Source organism: Mustela putorius, unplaced genomic scaffold (assembly GCF_011764305.1).
Source record: "Mustela putorius furo isolate JIRA1106 unplaced genomic scaffold, ASM1176430v1.1 tig00537350_pilon_pilon_pilon, whole genome shotgun sequence".
NCBI lineage: Eukaryota > Metazoa > Chordata > Mammalia > Carnivora > Mustelidae > Mustela > Mustela putorius.
Genome location: NW_025422471.1, coordinates 2,488,566 through 2,511,407, shown reverse-complemented (window position 1 = coordinate 2,511,407; position 22,842 = coordinate 2,488,566).

Sequence of the window (22,842 nt, the reverse complement as noted above, 5' to 3'; positions counted from 1 at the left end):
CACTGCTTTAGTTAGGAGCGGTAGCCTGGTGGGAAAATATCAGATGATTTAAGCAAATTGTGAAAGCACTAAGCTGTCAGACTTGAGTACTTATGGTCTTTGATTGCAAACTTCCAAAGAACAAAGACCATGTCATGTATATTCTGAACCAGCACTCTATGGATACTCAGGGAATATTAAACAATAGCATTTTATTGTAGAAGGCCTTTAAGTGTCCTTTCTGACAGCCAGGCCAGGCTCTTCAAATGGTACCGAATATTTTGTATTCATTCTGAAGCCAGAGCCTTCCTTGTGGTAAAAGATTCTTACTCTTACCCCTCCCCTGAAGTTAATAAAACCCCAGACATTTTTCAGGAGGAGGCTAAATACAATTATTCCTCAACGCTTTCTCTGGTTATTCCAGTCCACACTTAGAACTCCTTTTGTAATTAAAGGCTGTATAATGATATGGTACTTTGAACTCTTACTACTTTTCCTTGTTTCAGTCTTGATTTTATTTCATTTTCTCAGCTGTGTTATCAGTTCATCGTGGTGAGGACCATGTCTTATCATTCTAATACTATTCCCATTCCCATTTATTCTTACCGTTTGGTATGTGATGTTTTTTAGAAAAATAATTTGATTTATTAGTTGAAAGTCAGTTAAATTATTAAAAATCCATATATCAGTCTTTGTTATGTTTGTGTCCCCCCCCCCCGGCCCAAATTTATACAGTGAAGCCCCAATCTTTTATGTGACTGCATTTGGAAATAGGGCTTCTGAAAAGGTGGTAGAGGTTAAATGAAGTCATAGGTAGAGTCCTAACCTGGTATTCTTATGAGAAGAGGAAGAGACTGTAGAATTTCCACTTTAGAAGGCAGCTGTCTCTAGGCAGGAAGAGAAATCTCACTGGAAGCCAACCCTTGCGGACCTTGACTTGGGACTTCCGGCCCCCAGAACTGTAAAATACTTGGGTATGTGGAAACCACATAGCCCATGGTATTTTGTTACAGCAGCCCAAGCAGACTAGTCTACCAGTTAAATAAATTGTTTTGAGGAAGCAGTATGCAAGTTCAATATGTATGCTTTCAGTTTAGAGAAAGAACCACATTCAAAGCCATAAGATAGCAACTCTTTGGGGGTGCCTGGGTGGCTCAGTTGGGTGAGCACCTGACTCTTGATTCCAGCTCAGGTCAGATCTCAAGGTCCTGAGACTGAGCCCTGTGTTAGGCTCTATGCTTGGCAGGGAGTCTGCTTGAGATTCTCTCCTTCTGCCTCTGGCCCTGCCCTCACTCTCTCTGAATCTCTCTTTCAAATGAATAAATAAATCTTAAAAAATAAATAAATAAAAGAAAAGACATCAATTCCTTGGTTTAAGTGTACAAAGAAAGAAAATCTTTGCATAATTCTTGTTAAAAATTTTTGCCTTCCATTTTCAGTAATGTAGTCCAAATTTAGTACCACAAAGGTTCTTGAAAGGAGCCAAAGAAATTCCTTATAAATTTATGAAGGAAAAAAGTCAAAATAAACATTTTAAAAGATCACGAAAAGAACCAAAGAAATTCCTTCTAAATTTATGATGGAAAAAAGTCAAACACTTCAAAAACAAGGTCACTAATTATAAAGTAATAAAAATTGCTACACAACATTTACATAAGTTTAAAAAATTATTTAATAAAAAACTTCCACGGGAAGTACCTGTCAAACATTGGCATTAATTTTAAAAATGTAGGAGTGTCTTAAAGGCCCAACCCCAAGTCTTTTGTGACCAGTAGGGGGCAGCAAGGCACCCCAGATCCCCCAGCATCTGAAACTTGAGGGAGGCTTTCCAGGTTAGGCAAGAAGTGTAGAAGGAAGCAGCAGGAGACAGGGAAGCAACAGATATGCAGAAATAAGGAACCCAAAAAGTCAGGACAAGGCACTAGAAGGAGGTGGTAGAAATACACAGGTCCAAATAACTCGCACACCAATGAAGAGATTTGAATTGGAACTGAGACTATTTATGCTTCTAGAAATCCATATGTGTCAACTCTTCCTTAATTCCCTTACCAAATTCACCAAAATAATACAGAATGTTTGGAATTATCCTGCCCTAATTTCTCACAGTTAAAGCTGAGCACTTTTCTTTTTTTTCTTCTACTCATTGCCTTAAGCCTGCATGGAAAGTAGCTCTACATTTTCAATAGCTTGGTGGTAAATGATGAAGAGTGGGTTGACCATTTCTCCCCCAGGGAAAAAGAGGGACTTTCAGTACTGCCTAACTGTAGAAAAAAGCAGTTTGTTCGAAAAGTAGACCAGCCTTTGCCTATCAAAATATGCATAGAGAATTGGGCCCTGGAAGAAACTGAACTAGATCTACAAGGTCTCAGGTAAGGACAAAATTTAGAATCGTTTAATTCCTTACCAGTTTCATACTATTATGGCACTTTTTAATAGTTACTGTGCATTTGATATACGTAGAGAAAGTTGATAAATTGCTTGATGGTGGGGCGCCTGGGTGGCTCAGTGGGTTAAGCTGCTGCCTTCGGCTCAGGTCATGATCTCAGGGTCCTGGGATCGAGCCCCGCATCGGGCTCTCTGCTCCACAGGGAGCCTGCTTCCCTCTCTCTCTCTCTCTCTCTCTGCTTGCCTCTCTGCCTACTTGTGATCTCTGTCTGTCAAATAAATAAATAAAATCTTTAAAAAAAAAATTGCTTGATGGTTAGTCAAAAAGATTGTGAGATGATCAATTTCCTTACTTAGCCACAAAGTAAGAGATTATAGTTTTCCCAATTTACTGAAGTAACATTATAATGTTTCTGCAAAGAATGTTTCAGTAAGGAGCTGAAACAGTAAGGAAAAGGAACTTAGAGCTTTTTTTTTTTTTTTTCTGATGAATGTATGTACAAATCTGACTTCCTTGCTCTTTCTCCACTGAGCCAAGTCCATATGTTGATCCCATTAGAAGGATTAACTTCCACCCAGGACCACAATACTATAGGAGAAAGAAAGGGGAGTAGGAAGAGAAGGGAGAGGAAAGGAGGAGGTAGAAGAAGAAAAGGCAAGCCAACAAACAGATGAAATATAGTACATACCACCACATCTGACAGTACCAGGATTGCTGGTAAATTTTCAGAAATGAAAACTTATCCATGTTCTTCTACCTTCTCTGGCCTCTGCCCATCTTGGTCTTAGAAATATGAACAAACTCTTCTGTTGGCATTAAGGGAAAAGATTTCCCCTCAAGACTTGATTTCAGCCTGCAGTGAATTTTTATGATCAAGTTATTAACCCCTGAAAAATGGGATAGATAATGGAAATACTGATAGATTCTTAATGGTAGCTTTGCTGGCAGGCACCTATATATTAGCCTTAATAATGTCAACTCGTAAAACTAAAGTGATTGAAAACCTACTAACTTACACTTAAGGAATTCCTGCTTTAGTAGTTCTCGGTATCTCCCTCATTTGAATGATTTTTCAGGCTGTTCTAAAGACTACTGTCCTATCTTTGTGAGAGTGAGAGCTGCAATATTATAGGATTTTGTGAACATCATAAACGTAGAACAGCATATTTATTTCTGAATGGCTTAAGACTCTGTGGTCCTTTTCTATTTAAGAAATTTACCTGCATAAAAATCTTAAATTCCCCAGCCATGAATCCTATAGCCTGAAGCCTTTCTCTTTTTCTCCCCATTTTCATACATTTTATTCTCCTTTCTAGTGGCTCATTGAATAGCTGAAGGGGATAACAATGTAATTTCATGAACAGGGACCAAAAAGAAAAAAAAAATTTTTTCTTTTGACTTGGGTGGATAAGCAGACTCTCCATACTGTTAGTAGAATTACAGCTGGATGCCAGACTTTCATTGGCTTAATCTCATTACATAACCTATTCCCTGCAACTGTCTTCTGTTATGGCCTGTTTTATGTGACCTGACAGCCCATATACAGATGTAGCAGTAAATACATGCTGCCAGTGCTTAAACAAAAATTTTCCCTATCATCATGTTTATCAGGATAAATGTGTTGCTGCATATATTCTTCTTCCTGAGTTGATATTAGCAGAGCATGGCAAATGTCATCTCTCCCTCCTCCAGGGGCTCTTCTGAAGCTCTCATTTGGCATTTAAAAACATTGAGCATGGTTGAATAGATCCAGATGCATTCTCTAACAGAAGTTCTAGAAACATGGAGAACAGCTTCGTCCTATCAAGAATTCTCTTATTTCAGGGCTATTCTGACCCGGAGCAGGAAATTCGAAGCACTTTTGCCCTGAACCAATTGCAGCATACAACACAACAAGGAAAATCAAATCAGTCAGAGAAAATTTTGAAATCCTAGGCTTTATGGCTTTTGGGATGTGGGAAGCCGTTTCTCACGGACTGTGTGTCTTTTTAGAACAATTAGAATAAAATCATGTAAACATCATAGATGTAGACACATAATGTTGGCTCTGATTTCAGATGTATGTGTTTAAAAATCAAATGCTACATGTATATAACAGCAATCATATTGCAAGGAGTACCATTACACAGCTCCCTTACAAATACTGCTCTAAACAGAATTTGCATTGATGGAGTTTTCCCTTAGCCTTTATAAGCCGCTAGGAACAATGCACGAATTTCAAGTAACCACCCAGCTTTCCATTTTCCATCACTGAAAGGCTTACCCTTTGCGCGCAAATCTCTAGCTGTGGCTGACGGCTGTAAGCCCATTATATTTCAACTGCCATCTGGCAGCAGAGATTCAATCCATTGCTTCAATCACAGTGGCCTGTCTTCTCTAGCTCTGGGAATTGTACTAAAGTGCGTGATTTAAATGTCTTCACTGTCAAATTATTGTTGTTAAGTTTGTCAAGATAAATTAAAAAAAAAAAAAACGGGGAAAAAATAAGCCCTAAAGAGTATTATTTGTAGTAGGGAAGAAAAGTATTTGAAAATCAACAGTTGCTGAGAGACCTCAAATTAGTTTCCCTCATAATGCTATGTTTTCTAAGTGTGAGGTAACAGAATAATAATTACCAAATAAGCCACATGCTTAGCGTATAAAAAGCCCAATTCAAACATTTGGGTAGAAAAATGCAGTGTTTTAAGTAATTAGAAGTTTATAAAAATCTTCGCCTTTTTGCTCACCATCCTCCCAAGATCATTTCTTATGCATTTTGCAGTACATTTGCTGGGTGATTGTTCTGTACCAGGCACTGTGAGAGGCAGTGGGAATAGAAAGATAAATAAGACACGGTCCTTGCCTTCTAGACACTAGCAAGAGAACAGCCTTTGATTTATGACTTACTGTAAGTCACTTCTCTGTCACAAAAGAAAACACAGCTGACAGTGGGGAACTGGGAAAAACATGGCTGCCAACTCCACATACTCATGCCTGATTTCTGGTAAGTTTCCCTGCACACCACAGCACCCATGCCCAGAGGATGCCTGCAGTGGTTCTCCATCTTTTATTTCCTCAGATGCACCTAAGGGATGTGACACACCCTTACCAGCAATTGTAACCTGCGCCGGCAATAACTCTCAATGAGGAGGTAGCAGTGGCTTTGATTGTGCCCCTATCCCCCCCGCCCCTTGAGAATCAGTGCTCCATCATGGAGAACTGAACGGTGCAAGGGGGTTGAGTATCCATGTGTGTCCCTTGTATAACTAAGAAAGACAACTGAGAAGCTATGAGCTTTATGTATAAATTGGCCTGCTTCACCCTTTCCACTCCAGGGAGCACAGGCTTTACCTATTTATGAAGAGCGGTTTCTCTCTTTTATCTCCTCATATTACTCTCCCAAGTTCTTTGGCTCCATATTTTTCTAGGCTTTACTGCAAACAATACAGTTTTCAGATTTGGGATTTGTGGATTCTTATTCCACTTTTGGGAGAAATCCAACGGAGTATCTGGTAAAGCCCAGGACCCCTAAGTTTACTTGAGCCAGCTCTCTGGGGCTAGTCACAGAATGAGACTCACTCAGACATTACTATAAAATGGAAGTTTGAATAAATTAGATTAAACATAAGGAAGAAGGACTGAAAAAAGAACTAAAGGCACAGAAGCTATCATAAGTTACTGCATTTAGGTTATGAAAATCTCATCTCCCCACTGGATTGTAGAAACAAAAGGCAGAGAGAGAAAAGAAAGGGGAAAAAAAGTGAATGAAAAGCTTCCTTTAAAAGATATTGTTTGATAGAAGGAAATCCAAGAGATAAATCCTGTCCCTGTCTCTGCTCCACAGGAGAACTACAGGAAGAGCTGATCATTTCACTTCTTCGTACCTTCTAGAGTTCCCATCACCTACAGAATGACAGCCCACCAGCCAAACTACTCAATGAGGGGGCATGTGGCAGTGCATGTCCAGAGCCCATTTGCCTGCTCCTGTCAAAGCTCTGCCCCACCCCCAAATCCATCTACCTCTGACAAAGTCCAATGGCTTGAAGTTCTGTGCACCACCCCCCTCTCCTCCCATGCCCCATGCTGTTTTCTACCTTCCTGCCTTTGCTCAGACTAGTCCATCTGATAGGAACCCCCTCTCCTCCTTCCTTGTTCTAGATGGTTGTTCCTACTTGTGAAGATTCACTGTGGCCATCTCCTCCGGGAAGCACTGCCTGTTTCCCCAGGTCGGCTGAAGGCCTCCTTCTTTGTATTCCCAGAGCGTGCCTGTGCATCTGTGTTTTATCTCTTACTATATTTATATTTAAATCATCTGTTTAGGCATGCGTTTCTTCGGGAGACTGTCAGCTCTTCGAAGCCAGTAAGCTACATACAATGCCTAGAATACAATAGACTTCAAGTAAGTTGGTTTTTTGTTTGTTTACTAAACTGAAAAGCAAGTATTAAGAGAAAAATCCTGTTTTGATATCAGGCCAAAACTTGTGGATAGGATAATATGAAGCCTATTAATGGAATTCTATAGAGTTACATTTCTAGACAACATAAAAATACAAAATGAAATATCATCAAAGCTGAAGAGTCTCAGATGCATACACCTCATACCTGTGGCTATAGTCATCACCAGGGGTGGGCTCCGGAGAGTGTTTGCTGATTTCACCTGTTCCACCAACTGCCAGCTGAATCATCTTGTGTAAACTATTGGGTTGCTTTTGCCTCAGTTCTTCATCTGCGAAATGGGACCAAAAATTGCATTATTGTGAGTCTTAACCAAGATAATATATGTAAAACACGTATTAAGGCTTATTATTATCACTATTGTGCCCTTTTTACCTCCCTTACCATATTGTTTTCCCCACGTATTATTTCCATCCATTGTAGCAACCATCTACTGAGTAATAAAATGAATTGCATAAATTATTGCTAACCCTTACTGCTAATGGAAGTATTGTTAGCTGCCATTTTATAGATGGTGATATTAAGGCTCAGAAAGATTAAATTTATTACGCACAGTCATACCGTTAGTAAGAGGCAGATCCTCTTACTAATAAAGCCAAAACTAGTCAGCTCTAAGACCAGCACTTTTTCACAACACCAAGATGCTTTCTCAAAACCCCAAGAAAAATAGAATTGTGTGGCTTTTATAAGTTCTATAGTTTTTTGGAATGTGGATGCCTGATTTTAAACAATCTAGAAAAAGTCCCTACCCAAAAGCACCACATCTTTCAGTTCCAAAAGCCTGATAGTCCTCAAACATGTTTAGATCCGCAGTCAGAAGTCAAACAAAAAGAGGACAATTCCGGAGAAGTAACATGTTAATATTCACACTAAAGTGTTAATGACAAGTATAAAGTCCTTTCCCAAGAGCAATCTGAGTATAACGCATCAAAGGAATGAAGGAAGTGTACAAAATTACTGCTGAAGGTAGAAAAAAGTGAAAGGCAATTTTTAATACCAAAGTAGTTTTTTTAACCTATTTGGGGAGGGCGGTATTTCTGATGATTTGCTAGAAGTTATGAAACCTTTTCAGAACTATACTCAACAGTATACCTTTTCATTCCAACTTTTGAAGGTCTTGTCAGGGGATTCACAACTCACAAAGCCCACACCTAGCTCAAAACTCTCTGGTTGGGGGCCAATAATGCCAATATAAAGATTTTGCAGCAGAGACCAATATGGTGAAAGGATTAAAAAATATCTAGGGGAACAAGGCAACCTGTTTCCTTACCTCACAGACTTAACCACCAATGTCAGACTCTCTTCTGTTAATTTTGAGATGCCCCCAAGTTCTCCACATTATCTTCCATTTAAGAACTAACGGCCTGAAACATTAAACAGTATGTACCTCCCATAGCCTTTTGCATTCACCTCATCATGCTCTAAAATGTGGGGTAGAATTTATTTTAAACAAGGCTTTCTTGGGGCGCCTGGGTGGTTCAGTGGGTTGAGGCCTCTGCCTTCGGCTCAGGTCGTGATCTCAGGTCCTGGGATGAAGCCCGGTGTGTCGGGCTCTCTGCTCCACAGGGAGCCTGCTTCCCCCTCTCTCTGCCTGCCTCTCTGCCTACTTGTGATCTCTGTCTGTCAAATTAAAAAAAAAAATCTTTAAAAAAAATAAATAAACAAGGCTTTCTTGACCACATGTAACACATTCTGATGAAGCTAAAGAAAGGGAGTATAGCACTGAGTTTGGGGGTTATATTATCAATTAATATTGATTGCCTAGAAAATATGAGAGAAGCATGCAGTGTTCTCAGTTAGATGCAATAGAACTCATTTCCTTGCACCATGAGCTCCCTTTCTCTTTCTCTACCACTCCAGCCCAGATTCAGTCTGTATCTGCTACATATTGCCATCCATGAGGGTTCAAGGACTCACTCTTCTGTGAAAGATCTCCATGTATCCATTCATCCCATTGGGCAGACTGAGTGTGTATGCCATTAGTAGTTGCTGCTAGCTTCTTTCCACATGGTCTTGCTTAGAGACTTCAAAACTGAATAGAGTGAGACAGAAACGCATCCAACATTTGAATATCAGGTCATGGTGGTTATCTAGGGAGCACCACTGAGGGTCTGGTAAAGCTACTGATTTCAGATTTATTACATTTCATATGGCTTTCATACATATCTCTCACTTGCCACCAAAAACTGTGTTAGAGGTTGTCACAGCTATGGTAACCAGAGGCCAGGCTGTAGGAAAAAGAATGCTAACCATGTGGTGAGTCTGCAGCACAATTTTGCAATCTTCAAATCATAATAAATAGGGTTGCTCCATTTTTATTAAGCATTCATGACTTTGCTGGGAACCAAAAGACAGATGGACAGAAATATATGAAACAACATAGCCACTAAATAAATGAAATGGTATCACACAGATAAAAAAGCATAGCAGCCTGTCAATGAAAGAAATACCAAGCAGATGTTTTCCTTATTTCCAAATATATTTAGAAGTCTGAAGAAAAACCATGAAGAGTGTTTTTATTATGCACCTGTCATGGTCAACATCTGGCACTAGCTCTCACCAATCCATCAACCCCACAATGTTGTGTCTCCTTCCAGCTCACAGAGAGATTATAAATAAACCCACAGTGCAGAGCATGGCTTTTCTTTTTTCTTTTTTCTTTTTTTTTCCTTATGTCTCTCTTTTTCTTGCCTTTATTTTTTTTGTTTTTCACAGCAAGAAGGGAGAAGAACAGAAAACAGAAAAAGTGTATTTGTACCGTTTATAAACCGTATAATAAATATGCCTCCTAAAGAAGAGATGACAAATATAGTAGGAAGAAAGAATTTGACATTTTTAAGAGAAAAATGGAAAAAAACTAAAAAAAGGAAAATGAGATGTATGACATCTGCCAATCTTCTATTCATTTGTTCATCTAAGTACATTTCACTAACTACTCAAAGTACATACTACATAGCACAGTGCATTAATGCCAAATTAAAAATACACTTACACAATTAAAAAGTCCTTGCTCTCATGCAAGACAGGGCATGCACTCAAAGAGCTATTATAAAGGTCTGTAAGTGAGGGGTCAAGACCTACTGCTGATTTTATTTATGAGACTTTCATTTATATAAACTAGGAGTAGTATTTTCAGGCCGCAGCACAGGAAATAGGAGAAAATTTTCCACCAATTACTCCAAGAAAAGAAAGATGGATCAAATTCCATTACAAAGAATATAGTTATCATCCAAATTATTTTGTTATTTTTAGACTTTGGATAAGTGGCTCAGTGACTAAAGACTGGAAGTTTGTCTTTATAAAGAAATAAGTATTTTGTTATACTGGATTTTTTTTTTTTTTTTTTGCACAACAGATTCTTTTAAGCCACTTTTCCTTGACAGACTAAAATCTTACTGAAAATTTCAAGTAAGTAAACAGACTAGACTTGTGTTGATCAGTCATGTTCCCATTTGGGGGAACTTACACACACACACACACACACTCAAACAATTGTAGGCAGAAGTTCAGGTGTGCATGAGGACTCTTGATTTCAAGGGAAGAGTCAGTTTGAACTGGGGCAGAAATAGAGACATCATTAATTCATAACAAAGGAACGGGCGAGAGTGGCTGCAACAAGGGACTCCTACATCTTCAGGACTCCTGTTCTCAGATCTCTGCTTCTTTCTGTACTTTAGTCACAGTTCAATTTCTCCTAGAGCAGGCAGGGCTCTCCATGCTGTGGAAGACTTGAAGGTGGGCAGCAAGTCTGTGTTCAAATCATTCCAGATTCACCCCCAAGAAGAAATTCCTTTCCACCATTCTGGATTCTTTCTCACCTGAATCTTAGTCTGAAATCTCTCTAATATGGACAATGGAAATGTTTGATTTTGACTCATCACTAAATCATGAGGCAGTATCAGGTAAGAAGAAAAGAAGCTCCAATTCAGACCATGTGGTGATAGCTGAGACGGGGGGAAGTGCAGGGAGAAGGATAGAAGACCTACAAAGGTAGGAAGAGCAGGGGCGCCTGGGTGGCTCAATGGGTTAAGCCTCTGCCTTCGGCTACAGTCATGATCTCAGGGTCCTGGGATTGAGCCCCGAGTTGGGCTCCCTGCTCAGTGGGGAGCCTGCTTCCCTTCTCTCTCTCTGCCTGCCTCTCTGCCTACTTGTGATCTCTTTCTGTCAAATAAATAAATAAGATTTAAAAAAAAAAAAAAAAAAAAAGGTAGGAAGAGCAAGTCCTCCAAAGAGAGCAATGCTAGACATACAAGTAACTAATGACCTCAAGTGTGGCTTATATATCTTCAAACGTTTTATGCTATTGTGATTGTTTTTATCAAAGTTTTATACTTCCTGTGAAGAATATATTTTCGTTATTGATAAAAGAGTTCTGTTTTGCTGTTCTAATAAAAGAGTCTGTTTTGCTGTTCTAATACAAAGTACAATGCTTGTGATTGAAAATAATGAAATTATATTTAGGGTTATTATTTGATTCTTTGCATTTTATAAGATTTTTAATAATTTTCAAACCTTAACAATAGTGTTACAGTACTTAGCTATTGTAGTGATAGTTGTATAATCACAAAAATAGTGCTCATAATGTCATAAATAAAAGCAACATATTAGAAATCTGGCCCATTTCTAGTATAGCCTATTTCTTTAAACATTTATAGTGAACACAGATTTTTTTTTAAGAGCTTCTAATAAATTTAGAAAAGCCTCTTCTTATAATGCAATTTCTTTCTTATTGTTACAACCAAAATCTCTTGTTCAAACTAACTTACTTCTATGGTTTAGGGGTAAAAACATACTTACAGATAATGTTAGCCTTCTAAGTGGCAATTCCTATTCAAGTTCAAATTGGAATTGACTCAAATGAGTGAAAACCAGTTCCATTATTTTCATTTTCTATAATGCCCTTCAATCCCATTTTTTTAATGCATTCATTCCTTATTTTCTTCACTTTACTTCCAAGTAGGTTCATATGCATAGCTTCTAACTTCCCAGATTGGCTATTTTAATTTCTTAAGACATAGATTAGATTCCTTATTTTGAACCTTGTCACATAAAAACTTAGAATGGGTCAGGCAGCTGAATGTAATTAAGATTGATTGGCCAATTCAACAATAAAAACAACTAGCCAGATAAGGGGTTAGTGATTGTGCCAAGCAAGTAAAAAAAAATCAAATTACCTAGTAGCTGGAATAAAACCCATGAATTTTGAAAGAATAAAGACTGGTGATAAAATAAACTTGAAAGTGCACATGTACTACAATGTACTCTCTTTGGACGCCTGCTAGGAAGATCCTTGGAGGCTTGTTCAACCACAAATAATAAACTGAAACTTATTCCATATTGGCGGAGGGCCATACAATATTTCAGCATAACCACAGAGTTCCTGGGTCTCAGAATGTTTATAGCAGAATTTTCATGAAACCTTCAGGTACCATTATGTAAAATCCAGTGTGCAGAGTGTTAGGAGTCATGTGATCAGTTTAGACAACACACAGAACATTTTCCTTTTACTCAAGTTTTAATATATTTACTTTAGTATACGCATTAGAATTATATATTAGATAAAATACAACATAGGGGCGCCTGGGTGGCTCAGTCATTAAGCATCTGCCTTCAGCTTAGGTCATGATCCCAGGGTCCTGGGATCAAGCCCCCTCATGCAGCTCCCTGCGCAGTGGAAGCCTGCTTCTCCCTCTCCCACTCCCCCTGCTTGTGTTACCTCTCTCACTGTCTCTCTGTCGAATAAATCAAGTATTTTTTAAAAATTTTAAAAATACAACAAATATCATACCTACATTTTAATGGCTAATTTCTTAAGACTAAGATTGAAGTAGATATTTAAGATAAAACAGGGATCAATTTAAAGAAAAATATCCCGTATTCAGTTGTTCATCCTACAAGTATTAAGTAGGTGGTCAATGTTGACCTCTTTGAGAAGATGAGATCTGAGCAGACTTGGAGAAAGTGAAGGAGTGAATCACGTAGGTATTTGGAGAAGTGTTCCATGTAGAGAAAAGTTAGAACAGAAGCCCTAAAGTAGGAGTGGCTGAGGTGTGGGAGGAATAGTAAGAAACCAGTGTGGCTACAGAAGAGAAAGAGAGGAGCCCACAAGATTATGGAGAGTCAGGTCATGTAGTACATTCTCAGTGGGGGTCTGTATAACTTATCACACAATCTGGGTCACTTACTAGAGTAAAAAGAAGGTGTTTGTTTTATAATTATACCGAAATGGCATGTATAAATGGGGGCTGTCCCATGCAAACTAGATCACTCTACCTATGGGACAATGTAAAGACTGAGGCTTTTGCTCTGATTAAAACAGAGAACCATCACAGATACTTTAAAGGATTGTCCCTGCTGCTGTGGTGAGACTAGATTGTAGCAGAGCAGCTGTCATTCTAGATAATCGTCAATAATTGAGGTGATACAAGCATATGACCAAGTCTAGAAAGTACTGTTCAAGCACATATGGCACTCTTAATCTTCCTGATCCAGGACAATTCTGTCAGGTCCCTAGAGTAGGTGATGCCAGGAGAAGCCTAAAGAGTCTGTTCCGCACACCAAGAGATTAACACTGATTTTTCTATAGCACTGTGCTAGGTACTAGAAATATAATATTGAAACCATACATTTAAGCTCAAGAAATCTGACTGGAAAGATAGAACATGCATTTATTGTAGTGATCCAAAGGGGCACATGCACCTGAATGTTTATAGCAGCAATGCCTATAATAGCCGAATTATGGAAAGAACCTAAACGTCCATCAACAGATGAATAAGTAAAGAAGATGTGGTATATATACACAATGGAATACTATGCAGCCATCAAAAGAAATGAAATCTTTCTATTTGCAACGACGTGGATGAAACTAGAGGGTTTTATGCTTAACAAAATAAGTCAATCAGAGAAAGGCAACTTTCATACGATCTCCCTGATATGAAGAATTTGAGAGGGAACGTGGGGGGTTTGTTGGGTGAGGAAGGAAAAAATGAAATGAGATGGGATCGGGAGGGAGACAAACCATAAGAGACTCTTAATCTCAGAAAACAAACTGAGGGTTACTGGGGGGAGGGGGGTTGGGAGAGGGTGGTTGGATTATGGACATTGGGGAGGGTATGTGCTATGGTGAGTGCTGTGAAGTGTGTAAACCTGGCGATTCACAGACCTGTACCCCTGGGGCTAATAATACATTATATGTTAATAAGAAATATTTTTAAAAGAACATATATTTATGATTATGAATTGGGAATCCTAACAGCCTGATAAGTTGTTCTTGCCAGTTAGAGAAAGAACAAGAAACGACATTCTGGGCAGACACCAGCATGTGAGTTCAAACACCATATATCCCATTTCTCTTCTGAAACTTCTAATAAACCCCCAAAAAGAGTGTATCTAGTTTTAAATCCTGAAAAGCTTCCTGGCGATTCTAATATTAGCCCCTAGGTTGAGAACCACTCACCATAGTGACAGCACACTGAATTATGGAATATTCTTTTGGGACTTATGTTCCTCATTTCAGAATTAAAAATCAGTGTTCTGTTATGCCCCACTGTGAGGTGCTAAATATAGAAAAACTTGGAAGAGAATAGGCAAAAAAAAAAAATGGCTCAAATAAAGTTTTTAATTGTGGAAGGAAATGCAACCAGACAGAGGAGAGAGAGAGAAATGAAAATGATAGAGTTGATCCTTGAATAACACAGATTTGAACTGTGTAGGGTCAATTATATGCGGATTTTTTTCAACAAATGTACATACAGTACTGTAAATATATTTCTTCTTATGATTTGCTTAGTAAGATTTTCTTTTCTCTAGCTTACTATAAGAATGCAGTATATAATACACAGAATATACAAAATGTTTTAACTATGTTATTAGGGACTTCCAGTGAACATTAGGCTATTAGTAGCTAAATTTGGGGGGAGTCAAAAGTGATAATGAATTTTCAACTGCACTGGGGTGACATTCTTAACCCCCCATTGGTCAATGGTCAACTGTATATGTATTAGTTTGCTTGGGCTGCCATAAGAAGATACTACAAACTGGGTGACTTAAACAACATTTTTACCCTTGCAGTTCGAGGCCAAAAGTGCAAGATCAAGGCGCCTTCAGTGCTGATATCTGGTAAGAACTCATTTCCTGGCTTGCATATGGCTGCTTTCTTAGTGTTCCTCATAAGGCATCTTCTCTGTGTGTACAGAGAGAGAAGCAGAGAGATTTCTAGAGTCTCTTCCTCTTCTTACAGAGACACCAGTCTTTCAGATTAAAGCCCCACCCTTTCGACCACATTTAACCTTAATTACCCCCTCCAAAGTCCCTATCTCCAATACAGTCACATAGGGGATTAGGACTTCAACATAAGAATATTGAGAGGACAAAAATCAGTCCATAGCAATGTCTACGTTATCTGTATCTATATCTACATAGGAATCTAAATCCATCTATCTACTAAATCCTTGGCTACAGGTAGCTCAGTAAGGGAGTAAGTGCTTTGAATCGCTAGATGCAAGCTAATTGTTGCAGCTCTACTAATAGACAGTAGGTCTGTCACTTTGAGAGGGAACTGATTTCACATTGACTGCATTTAATTAACACAGAGCCAAAAGAAATATATTTTTTGTGTATGTTTGTCCAAGAGCTAATTTTGAAATAAGAGCTCTGACTCACAATAGTTGCCACATTATATAGCTTGGGTACACCTCAAGGGGGAGAATGAAGCAAAAAGCCTCATCTGTGTCTCAGAGCCCTTACCACTTCTGGACAAGTGTGCAGTGACTAACAAATGCACCAACAGGAATTTTTAATAGAAGTAAATGCGCCTCTTCTCATCCGCCTCTAGCACAAAATGAATAGGACAAGGGTCATTTCAGTGACCCTTGTCCTATTCACCAAACCTGTTTCCCAATTGCTATGCTGTATGATTGCACAGGTTCATCACCTTTTCCCCAATTTGGGCTTTAGCTCCCACTTTAATTAGCTTATGTTTTACTAGAATGAACTGAACTTGTCACCTTTAAGTTCTCACTTTAAATTGATCTGAACTCTTTTGCATCATACATGCTATTCCTCTCTATTTCTTCCAACTGAATCTTACAAATTGAGTATTATCTGCATCCTTGAAAGAAGGATTTCAGTTCCTCTCTCTGCAGCTCTCCTGTCTTGTGGATAATAGTAATTCTAAAATGTGTTTGTGATAAATCTTCTTTGAAAGGAATTTAGGGAATTTGCAAGTAAGAATGTATATTAAATGTGAAATGTAAACTCTTCATTTTACAGAGGAGGAAACTGTGGTCTATAGAGATCCCATGATCTGCTCAGAATTACTCAGTTAATGTCAGAGCTAAAACTAGAACCCAGAGAACTTAGTAACAAATCAAAAGAACGTTTCACTAAGGAGAGGATCTTATGGAATATGTTAAGAGACAATTACTCATTTCCTAAATTAGAAATCTAGACACCAATGTCCCAGCCCCATTAATAGATTAACTCTGGGAAATCCTATCTTCTTTTGTTATATATGTATTTTATACGCAAAAGGAAAGAAATCCTCTTCTCAGACACCTTAAAGGATATACTAATTTACAGTACAAATATTATGGGCCAGTCACAAGTGATATTCTGTGATATTTTTTGACATGCATCTTCCAGAAGCAGAGTTGATAGGAACAACCTTCATACTTTATTCTGAAAAATGGAATGCACTGCTAGAAAGTGATTCAGGCAAACAGCAATATAGAACAAACCAAGAGGTAATAAATATCCTGTCCAAATAAAAGTCAATTTTGAAATAAATATGTTTAGAAATTGAAGTTTCAATTGGCTTAAGTCTCCAGTTGTAGAACCTGAAAATTGTCAGGAGTAACATGGAATTCATGATGATGATGATGATGATGGAGATGACAACAGTTAACATTAACATGGTACAACAAGCCAACAACCTTTTCAAACATTCTACTTTTATTTGATCCTTACAAAAACCATATAAAACAGGTACAGTTGTCACCCATTTTTAAAACTTCTTTCGTAAAAGGTGTGTATGGAGGGTGAATTTTATAAGATCAGTGAAAAAGAGAAAACCTCAGAGAGTAACCTTGATGAGAAAGCCCATTATTGGTATATTAAAGGTAGGGATTCTTTTGGCTACATGAGAAGAAAATCCAGTTCATAGTGGCTTAACTAAAAATGGAGATTTATTGGTTTACATAAACCAAAAGCTGGATCTAGGCGTTCAAATGGTGTCTTCAAAACTTGGTCTCTTTCCATCTTTTGTGTCTTCTTTCTTCCGTGATGATTTCATTCAGGTCATTTCTTCCTAGAGGGCTAGAAAGAATCAACCACAGCTCCAGGCTTAGATCTCATCACTTTAGGAAGACTACCAAAACTAGAACTTTTCCATTCCAATCATCAAAGTCATATTACTATGCTTGAGTATTATTGGACTGATGCACATCAAATTGGGCCCACGCCCATCACTGAGGCCATGGAGCTAGAATATGATTCACCAGAACTAGGTCATATGCCTAATCCTAATGCTAATCATCTTGCAAAGAAAAATCAGTTCCTGTTGCTAGATGAAGGGAAAATGACATGAAGAAAGTAAAAGTCAAAGCTGTCCACCAAAGCATAGAAGTACAAAAATGAACAGAACGGGGGTGCCTGGATGGCTCAGTGGGTTAAAGCCTCTGCCTTCAGCTCAGGTCATGATCCCAGGGTCCTGGAATCGAAGCCTGCACCAGGCTCTCTGCTCAGCAGGGAGCCTGTTCCTCCTCTCTCTCTCTGCCAACTTGGGATCTCTGTCAAAAAAAAAAAAAAGAACAGAACAATATAAAAATAATCGAAGGGTGGTGAAGGCAGCTCAGGTAAGAAAGTTCCTTTAAGAGGAAAGAAAGCAAGGTGCCTGAGTGGCTCAGTGGGTTAAGCCTCTGCCTTTGGCTCAGGTCATGGTCTTGGGGTCCTAGGATCGAGTCCTGCATTGGGCTCTCTGCTTGGCAGGGAGCCTGCTTCCCCCGCTCTCTCTCTGCCTGCCTCTCTGCCTACTTGTGGTCTCTGTCTGTCAAATAGATAAATAAAATCTTTAAGATAAAAAAAGAGTAAAGAAAGCATATTACAAGAGAAAAGAAAAAGCATAGAGTATATATGTGTTCTTTTATGCATTAAAAAAAAAATCACAATGGGTTTTAACTTTTATTACGACTTTTATTAGGGCCCTATCCTAATTCCCAGGCTCTGTGGGAAGTATAAGGCTACATTAAACTGGGTTCTGTATCAAATAAACTAAGAGGATGTAGGATCAGGTCCCAAATTTAATCCAATGCAAAAACCAAGCTATTTCATCAGTAACTGACTGATGAAAAAGACAGAGTCATAACCAACTACAACTCAAAATAGACCACCGTAAGTACTATATCAGAAATGCTGACAAAGTTCTTTGCTGGGGGTGGGACTCTGGAAGAGGTTATTACAGAATGAAGGTCACAGAAGAAGGCATCATGGAAGAAGTGGCATCTCCACTAAGCCTTGAAAAATGGGAAGCATTTTGATGTGAGAATTGATGAGGATGATATCTAATGATAAGAGAACAAAGAGAAAGAGGGTGAAAGTCGTGTCTAGTGATATGAAAGCAGAGCTCTTGAAGGAATTATAAAAGAAGATGGGGTTATAAATGTAATTGGTGGAAAGAGTATGAATGCCATACTGGGGGATTAAAATTCTTCAGGCACAGAGGGACAACTGTAGAAGATCTTCAGGCATCTGCAGAGTGTCATGAATTGTGCAGGGCCAAAAGAGTTGTCCTACAGAAAGAACATTCTGGCTTTAGAAGGGTCAAAGATAGGTAGGAGGAAACAAATCAAAGGCAAAGAATCCCATTGGGAGTTTATGGCAAAATTCTGAGTGGAATAGTAGTGGAAATGAAGGAAGTAATAAAGGAAAGAAATGAGAAATTGAAGCAAATAATCGTGTGGAGTAGAATCAAAAGAACTAGTCAATACTTAGTTTGTGAGAACTGAAAAAAGATTTTTTTTAAATTGCAACGTTGGGAGTTTAGGAGAATGGTGATGTCATTAAAGAAGCTAAATGTCACAGAAAGGAAGCAGGTTTGCATGTGTCTGATTTGTGTGAATTAGTGCGGTGGGGTGGATGGTATAAGGGGAAAGAATGACCTCGCAGCAGAGAAGAAATAAACACATGACTGGAAGAACTGTATGATACAAGTGAAGAAGACAAGTGCAGAGATGTGCATGTTAAGATATAATTTAAAGTATACTTAGACTTCTTAAAAAATTTTTGTGTTCTCTACACTAACTCTGAATCAGAGTCATAGAAAATGAAAGTTTGAAAAATATCAACTAAATCGATCTTTATTTCCCTGACTGCATCTTACTAATAACCCTGAACCCCTGTTGTTTTTACATTACTTGTTCATTTACATTACTTGTTGCTTTTTGCATTAATTGGGCCTAAGCTTTTAAGAACCAAATCTTCAATGTCCACAAAAGCTAAACGGTGAAAAGAGCCCAGATGTTCATCCACAGGTGAATGGATAAAGAAGATGTGGTGTACACACACACACACACACACACACACAATGGAATACTACTTGGCCATCAAAAAATGAAATCTTGCCATTCATGACATGCATGAAACTAGAGGGTATTATGCTAAGCAAAATAAGTCAATCAGAGAAAGACAATTATCATATGATCTCACTCATATGTAGAATTTAAGAAACAAAACAGAGGATCATAGGGGTAGAGGGGAAAAAATAAAACAAGATGCAATTAGAGAGGAGACGAACCATAAGATAATTTTAATCATAGGAAACAAACTGAGGATTGTTGGAGGGAAGAGGGAGGGGAGCTCGAGTAACTGGTGATGGACATTAAGGACAGCATGTGATGTAACAAACACTGGGTATTATATACAACTGATGAATCATTGAACTGTACCTCTACAACTAATAATACATTCCATGTTAATTAATTGAATTTAAATTGAAAAAAAAAAAGAACCAGTTCTTTAATCTGTATAAAGTTTAGTTCATTTTCTGTCATTTTCAGAAAACTTATTCTTGTCTTGTGCAGTCTCAAGTTTCTTTTCTCTAAAGACATTGGAGAAGTAAATATTTAGTGAATATGCCCTTATCCTCTGACATAAGCTCTCCAGTCTGCTTTTAAAAACACCCTGCAATTTCTTTCATCTTAAAACTAGCCAGGGGGAGAGGAAGAAGTCGAAGGTGATTGCTTGAAATCAAACATCATTTTTTTGAAAAATGTCAAGCACTTGTTTTGAGTGAGATTCTAAGTGGCAAAGAAGGGAAGCAACTAACCTGACAATAGCACTCTTAAGGGATGGTTTCAGTGATGATAATGCCCAAGCAATTCTTTTTATTCTGGCCTCTATGTTCTCAAATCAGGAATATTCCCTGAAGAACTCATACCAGATTTAACATGATAAACAATATGCCCTGAGATGAGAATGCATCAGAGAAACTGTAGTGACTCTTGGTTAACTATCAAAGCTAAAAATGCTCATTAAAGCTGTAACTCCCTTCCTCTAATTCAAGAAGTGGGGGTATTAACTGAAGACTCAATGAATGGGAGTACAGCAGCAGCAAAGACAGGTCAAACATGAAAGGAAGAAAGAGAGCTGGGACTGAGGGAGAAAATGAGATAAAGGATCAAATAAAGCTGCATGTTGCCCTTAAAGATAAAGTGGTCACATTAAAAAAGAAAAAGAAAGAATTATTACACATTAGCAGATATGCCTTCCCAATAGCCTTTTCCCTATTCATTATTGTTCACAAAGCTCTATTTTTTCCCACTCCCCTCAGATGACTCAAAGTTAAGTCCTAATAAAGTTTACCAATGTCAAGAAAAAAATTGCATTGTTCTTCCCAGTGATTGGCTTAAAAAGGAATATGCTATGGAATTCTGACAATGAGATGAAAAAAAAAAGTCTGCTGGATGGTTTCTGCATAGTTTCCTTGCTGTTGTGAAGAGAAACACACAAAAGGATGTCCATTACCCAGCTCCCCCACACCCCTCCCCATTCTCTGAGATGATGTCAAGTCTGCATGGGATCATACCTAGAACTTGAGCAGTTATCATCTCACTACCATGAAGGGTGCTAGTCAAAGACCGATTTGGATGGAAGGGCAGACACCAGGAGAACCTGGATTCTTGAGGATTTCACTTATTTGCTGAATTAACCAATCTGGAACTCACTGGTAAAATTATTGTAATTTACTTTAGAATACTTCAGCATATACATTGTGATATGATGTGTGTAACTTGAGTTGAACTCTAAGCATTATAATTAAAGATTCCCTTTCCCAGGGTGATCAATGACTATGGCAATCAAGAACACAGGAGTGGACTGCTGGCATTCTCATCAGGACATCTGTACTTCAAAAAGGCACTTCCGATACCTGTGTCTTGCTCAATAACCTGCATTTAGCTAATTAACATACTAAATGTCAGAAAAGGGCTTTTAGTGATAAAAATAGCAGCCTGTTGACAGGCATGATGAATGCTAAAATTGAGCTCTCACTGGTGAAATTGAAGGTATTCAAGTTGTGTTGATTTGCTAAAATCATTTTATAGACACTTCCTACTCTTGCATGATAGAAAATAAGAATCAAGCAAGATAATAAGCCTATGCACCTTGAGATTTTGCCCCAGGCTAAATACCTAAAGCAGATAGTCCCCAGCCTTGGAATCTACAATCTCCTGTTTGCCTGCAGGCAGCTGTAAGGATGGCTGAATCTTTTCTCGGGAATCTTCACGATTGCCTTCAATGACCCTTTCCTTCCCTATAAGATGGTATGAAATTCTAAAGGGGTAGGGAGCAGGTATTTCCTCAAGCTTAGACCACAGATTACATGAACTCCTTTCACTCACTTGCCCACCAATAAATGTTTAGTACAGTAAATATCTGTGATGGTGTCTTTGTACTTAGATTATTTAGCAACATGACCCACCTTAAGGCTGCTTATTGTGAGAGTAATACCTTTTATTTATTGTCTAAGACAGCTGACTCAGGATTCTCCATCCCTTGCTGTGGACGGCATCCTCACTTATGTACCCCACCACTAACACCAGTTCAGCAGTTAGCTCTGCAATTTAGGTGGTAGTTGAAGGAGTATGTGTCACAGGAAAGATTTTTACTCAGAAAAGGTACTGTAGGAGAAAAGGCAATGAACTAGGAAATCATGAGATGACATTTGAGACTCCATCCTGTGACAGCCTCGGATATGTCATTCAGTCTCCTTGGGGCTAAGTGACAGCCAAAGTAGCAAATGAGGATGAGTGAGTCGGACAGTCTGGGTTTAATGCTGGCTTCATCACTTATGAGGGGTGTGAGCTTTCTATGCCACCATTTCCCAATCTATACAGTGGGCCAGACCCCACTTACAGTTGTTGTAAGGATTAAATAAAACATGCCATGTTCAACCCGTAGCACGGTGCCTGGCATGCTAAATTTGAGATAAATATCATCATTATAATCTCTAAAATAAGATAAATCAGTCTGAATGCTCACCTCATTCCTCCTGTGTCTAACATTTTGCAATTTTAACTTCATTATTGGCTGCTCTGGAGAGAACATTTGTGAAGAGACGTAAAATTCATCTATTTTAAATTCAGGGCTAATCCTTGTATTAGGCAATGCCATTCAATCCTATATTTATACAGTCAAACATTTACTGAGTGCCTACTGTTAACAAGGCACTATGTAAACATGGGCCATATTGCTGAGGAGCTCTTAGCCCTGTGGAGAAACCAGGGTATTTGTTTTTCCCCCAAACTGAAATTTCTGCTTGCCCCGGTATCCTCAACTTTCATAACAGTACTTTCTCAAAACAGGTCTTTCATACTGTTTGTGTTCCCATGTTCTATAAATCTGTGTTCCCACTTTGAGTCCCTTGTCCAATCTAGAAATCAACATCCATCCCTTTGTTGTCAGTGAGGGAACAATAGCTATGACCCATGAAAAGCCTGCCAGTTACTGGACACCGGGACCCATGCAGTTCTAAAGGATTCTGGTGCCAC